This window comes from Arachis hypogaea, chromosome 16 (genome assembly GCF_003086295.3).
Source record: "Arachis hypogaea cultivar Tifrunner chromosome 16, arahy.Tifrunner.gnm2.J5K5, whole genome shotgun sequence".
Taxonomy (NCBI): domain Eukaryota; kingdom Viridiplantae; phylum Streptophyta; class Magnoliopsida; order Fabales; family Fabaceae; genus Arachis; species Arachis hypogaea.
Window position 1 is genome coordinate 101,975,089 of NC_092051.1, and position 6,000 is coordinate 101,981,088.

Here is a 6,000-nt window from a genome sequence, read left to right on the forward strand (position 1 = left end):
GGTAGCTCAAAAAGCGTAAAAGCTATCGGCACGCTTTTTTCAGCTTTTCGCCACGCTTTAAAAGCGTGGCAATAGACGTGTTTTCTTGTAGCGGAGAGAGACAGAAGTAGGAAACGGATTGAAGGAGAAGGAAAGAGGAAGGTTTGCCGGCGGGGAGAGGGTAGGGAGCTTACAGCACCGCTGTCGCCCTCGCCGCGTCGCCGCTATCGTTCTCACCACGCCGCCGCCATCGTTCTCACCACGTCACCGCTATCCTTGCGATCACGAAGAGAGAGGCTAACGGGAGGAACTGGCGCGCACGGGAGGGGAAGAAACTGCCTCTGCACTGCTGTCGTTCACGAGCTCAGCCACCTCGCCATTGTATCTGCCTTATGTATTATTTGATTGACTCGAATGATTATGGATGTTTGTTTGGCTGAATTATTGTGCGGCTTTGGAAAATGTAATGTTTTGAAGTGATTCATTAAGGATTTGAAATCTGAGTTTAATCTGTTGAGGATTGATTTGATTTGAGTCAATTATTTGATGATGTGAAAAGTCGAATGCACTTTTGAATTCAGCCTGGTTTACTTTAATTGACTTGATCTTGGACAAATGATTTGTTACTGAACCGTTTCTTTAAAGCTTTGGAAATGAGTTAAATCGGTTGATATTGAGTTGACTTTGAAATGGTTTTCTTGAGATATGCCACTGAGGAGACTATTGGATTTAGCTTGCTTTGAATTGATTTCTGGTTTTGAGCTGTTGAAAAGGAATGAGAAACGGTTTAGTTGGGACCCGAACCGGGTGGCAAAAGTCCAAGTTTTAGGGGAGGTGCTGCCGAAATTCCTACAAAATCCTAGTCTTGTTTAAAAAGTTATTTAAAAAGGATTGGATTTGAGAAGTTGTATTATTTGATTTATTAAGAGAATATTTATATTTTCAAGCTTAATTTATTTAGTGAATTTTATGCCTTGAGTTTGACTTATTTAGAAATGAACTATTTTTACCGTTTGAATCACTGAAGGAAAGAATGATGCTATAATATTGATTTCAATTTAAAAAGGAGCTTTTAGTGATTTCAAAGGAATCTAGACTTTTGATTGAGTAATTAAGTTTGAGGCATTTTGGAAGAGTTAGAAAAATGGGTTCCAAAAAGAAACCTGAAAGTGGTTTGATTCAAATGAACCGGTTTCTTTTCGAATGAGTTGATTTTTGGACCGGGTTGAAACTTGTGATTTTGTATGGTCGGTTTCATAATAAATTCAGTTTTATTTACTTGAACCGAGAATCCATGATTTTAAGAGTTTCAATGAATTTTAAGTAATTGATATAGGTTGACCTTCCCTAAAGACTTGGGACTCTGCCGAGAAACTTTTGTTATAAAATCCCATTGTTGTATGGGTGATTTTGAATACTTTGAAATAAATCCTTAACTTGCCATGGTTTTGGAAGTTTTGGAAAGAGAATGCCGAGAGTGGCTTTGTTTTAAAAAGGGAACTCACTTTGAGTAAATTTGGCTTATGAGCCTGAGATGATTTGAGAAACGAGATTTCTAAAGCCAAGGCTGAAAATAGTTGAAACTTGATTTCAAGGTGAAGCGATTTGAGAAAAAGTGATTTATGGCTTAAATGCCGGTTTTATGAATTTGATGATGTTGGATGGTGGAAGTGCTGTTTTGTTATGGGCCGGAATGGCTGTGTATGATTGTGAATATTGGCTGGTTCTGGATTGAACTGTGAGCCAGAATAGCTGTGTATGATATTGATTTATGGCTGATTGCCGAATGAGTTATGGGCCGTATGGCTGACTATGAATTATTAATTTAAGCCGGATGGCTGAGATGGATGTTGATCCATGGCTGGGACTGAATGAATATATACTTAAGATACCTGGGTAGTAGCAAGGGTTGTGGTTCGTCCCACTTGCTCCAGGTTAGAGACTGTGATGCCTGGGTAGTAGCGATAGTAGTGGTGATTCCACTCGCTCCAGGTTGAGCTTTTAAACACCCGCCTGGGTAGTAGCCGCAGTAGTGGTTATTCCACTAGCTCTGGGTTGAGCGGGTAGTAACAATGGGGTTGTAACTCAAACCTACTTGCTCCGCGATGGGTGTTTCTGTCCATGGTTAGCTACCAGGATGTGTCGGGTTGGCTATATAACCGACAGATGATATCATCAGCCACTAGGGACAGGCATGCATCATATGCATCTATGTGACATTGTTTGGGTGTGCATATTGTACTTGGTTTGCCTATGTGAATTAACTGCTAATTGTTCTACTTGCTGTAATTGTTTGTTTGTGCTTGAACTTCCTATCTGTGTTTGCAACTGGAACTCCGTTGGTTTGTGGTGATTGGTTGATGGTTGGATTGTTTGGGCCTAGGGCCGTGGTTGAAATGAGATGGACCAATGATTGGTTTCGGTTTTGTGTTTTTGGTTTGGAAAGGTATGAAATGCTAATTTGGTTCAGCATGGTTAAAGCTTTTTGAAAGGCTTTTGAGTCTTTGAGAATTGAATGGTTCCTCTTTTAGAAAAGATTTTCGACTTTACTTTCATTGTAAACCGTTGTTTTTGAAAAGAGGCATGAGACGGTTATTAATTACTGGTGCGGTTATCTTCATGTATCCTATTACAGTAATTCCCAAAAACCCTCTACTGAGAACCCTTTCGAGGATGATGTTCTCACCCCCCTACATTTTTTCCCCTTTCAGGATATGGGCGCAGAAGTTACGAAGAGCTTATTTAATTGTTGTTGTGATGCTCTGTATTGTTTTAGTTATGGTTTATTGTTCCCTCGCCTTTATCTTGATATAATCTGTAAGAGGGATAGGAATTGTATTGGTTAATGCTTGTAAAGTTATTTATATATATTTATGTATATATATGGATGTACTCTTTATGAGTTTTTGTAAGTTGTATGGTATCTATGCATGTATGTTATCGGATGAAAGTATTTTTGGGAGCGGTATTGCGGTTTAAAGTTTTAAACAGGCTCATATTTTAGTATTAAATAATATAAAAGTCGTCGTAATGTCCGAACTATCAGAGTCGCGCAGCCGGAAGTGTGAGCTTTAGTAGTTAGGATGTTACATTATGGTATCAGAGCAGTCCTTCCTGTAGAGCCTGAGGAATGGACCGACTATGCTTCAGTTGCATACTCTAAGTGTTTGTCAAGTATTAGGTCTTGTCGAATGACGAGAATTAGAGCTTTATGCATATGACGGTCTATTGATTAACGTTGTTAGTCTTGCATTGCATAATTCTTGGTATTAAGTTTGGCCGGCTTAATACTAGTGAATTATGTATATGAAGGCACTGATGGGTTATCATAGATGTTATAGGAGTTTTGAGTAAAGCGAATCGCGGGTTTTGAGAACGTTGGAAACTATTTCTCGAGGCTATTCAGTTGTGTGTCTTGAATTCTGTTCGAGTCGACCTGCTCTTTTGTATCCTAACTTGAAGTTATCGTTTGCTAGTCCTTTTGAAAAAGTAGTTTGATTTTTCAACTCTATTCCTCTATCATATGCATTCTTGTTTGACCTTAAGTGCATATGCTGGTTTAAGATCCTTGTTGCATCTATCTTCCTCTGTTTGAGTTCTTCTTGATTCAAGTATTCTTTGATATAGCCTTGAACTTGTCTTAATGTGCTGTGACTTTTAACCGCAGGTTCCGAGTTCATTCTTAGAGAACTTGTTGATTCAGTTTTCCTCTTATTTGAGAGTGATTATAGCCAATTTTGAGATTTTTATAAAAAATTGCTGTTGACTAGATATACACTTATCTATATGTGGAACTTTGAAGATTTCTTATACAGTTTAACAACTATTTATTTCTAATACCTCACCTGTACTTTTACTGGTTTGCGGAACCGCATTTACTTCAAATACAATTTGACTTTCTAGTAATTTTACTATAGTTCCAATGCACATCTTTATTTGATTATGTATTTGGGGCATTTTTCAAAATTCTAGAAAGAAAGGGAATTTTTCACTTTTATCCCGGTTGAGTTTCATTTGATAAACTTTACTTAATTCATTTTGATTTGAGTTTGATTTAGCATGCCATGTTGTTTATGCCATTGCTGTTTCTTTTGAAAATGTTGGATTCATAGCTTTCTTCTTATGAACGGACTAAGTTTTTTTTTTCTTAAGCTTTTCACCTCTATGAATGTCATACATGATTCTGTTTTTAACTAATCTTTTACATCTTGTGAAATTACCATTGATCTTGGTTTGTCCTCTCTTGTGAATCTCATCCGTATGTGAGTCAGTTTGATTCGTTTCAAATTAGTGCATTGTTTATTCTCTCATTTTCTCTACAAGAGTTTTTAGTTAAAGATTTACCTTTGAGAAATTACTAATGATTGAGTTGTCTTTTCCTATGACTTTTGTATTCTTTTGGATCAATTGAAAGCTTGTTTGATGACTCATGCCTAGTGAATCTTGTTTGAACTACCTTGATTTAAGATCCTTTCTTGTATGGCTTGACTCCTTTTAAGTACATCCTAATTTTCTTGAATATCCTTCTGAGATGGCGATTTCAGGTATACTTTCGGAGTCTTGTTTCGGACTTTTTGAATTTTTGAATCTTCTTTGAAGGAATTCTAAACGGAATTTATTTTCTGTTGCTTGATTGAGATTGAAACCATTGTTCAATTTTGACAAAGTTGATTTAAAGTTGGCATGCGCTATTTTAAATGAAGTTCTGAAAAGCTTCCTTGTTTAGTGGAAATCGGTTCGTTTGTAATGCACTACTTATTTCCTTTACCAAATTGTAAGCAAATTTTACTTCGGAGTTTCTTTCTAAAAAGAGTTTAACTTCCTCTTTCGTACTTTCTATAAATGTTATACACGCTTGTTTGAATATAAAATTTAGAGAATTTTGAACAAGCATTTGATTACTTCCGAGTTTTTATGAACTGCTTTTGTTTAAGTTGTGCATCTAATTATCTTTCTAAAATATTTGAGGAAATATTTTAGCTCTTAGCCAAAGTTGTGTGCATTGTTTTTGGAATTCTACAAAATCTACTTCAACATGAAATTGTATTGAAGTAAAGCCACATTTATTCTTTTGCTACTCTCTTGAAGAATGTTTGTTGCTTAACTTTTCTTTTAGACTGCAAAGTGGTTTTTCCGCAAGTTTTCGACTCTTTCATGAACAATGTATCCGAAAGTATTTGTAATCGTGCTCTTGAGTTCTGTGAGCTTTGTCTTAGGTTCAAGATATTCTTTCCTGTAAACCTCCTACTTCTTCGACTCAGCTTGAATTTGTTTCAAACTGATGCGCTGGTTTTCTTCCTATTGATCTTGTTGAACTTCTTTGATCCAAGGGTTATCTTTGAAATTGTCAATTGATTTATTTCTAGCAGACTTCATTGCTTGCGCATCTTTGTTTGTCTGGAAATTGGATACATTTCCTTAAATCTATGAGTATCGTCTTTGACAATTGTCTCCCCTTTCTAAGATCTCGTATTCTTCTGAGTAAACTCGAGAATTGTTTTGATATCACGTGCGACTTGTAGACGTAGTAACGCGATACGTTAGTTCTTTAAGACGTGATAGGTGTATACAGAAGTTGAAGCGGTAGGTGTGCAACGTTATGAGTTGTGGGTGTTTCGTTCCTTGCGAACGGGTTTGCAGTTGTCAGGCTTATGATCGGCTATGAGGTTGTAAAGTTCTTAATGGAGTTGGAAAGTTGAAACTTTGAGGTTGATATGAGATTAGTGTGCGGATGTTGAGCACGTCGTTTTAACCCCATCCTGTTTTATAGCCTTTGACGCCTTGCCTTGCTATCACATGTTTGAACCATGGCATCTTTTGCATGGATTCTATCCTGTAACGTTTACTTTTCAAGCACACTCCTACCTTTGTAACCTCATGCATACGACAACCCAAGTATTTGAAAACCGTATATATGTTTATACGTTGAGATATTTTTGCTTCTTCCTTAAATGTGTTCAATGGTGAACTGTTATGAAATTTCTTTCGTTTTGTATCAATTTTCGAGGGCAAAAATTTTTA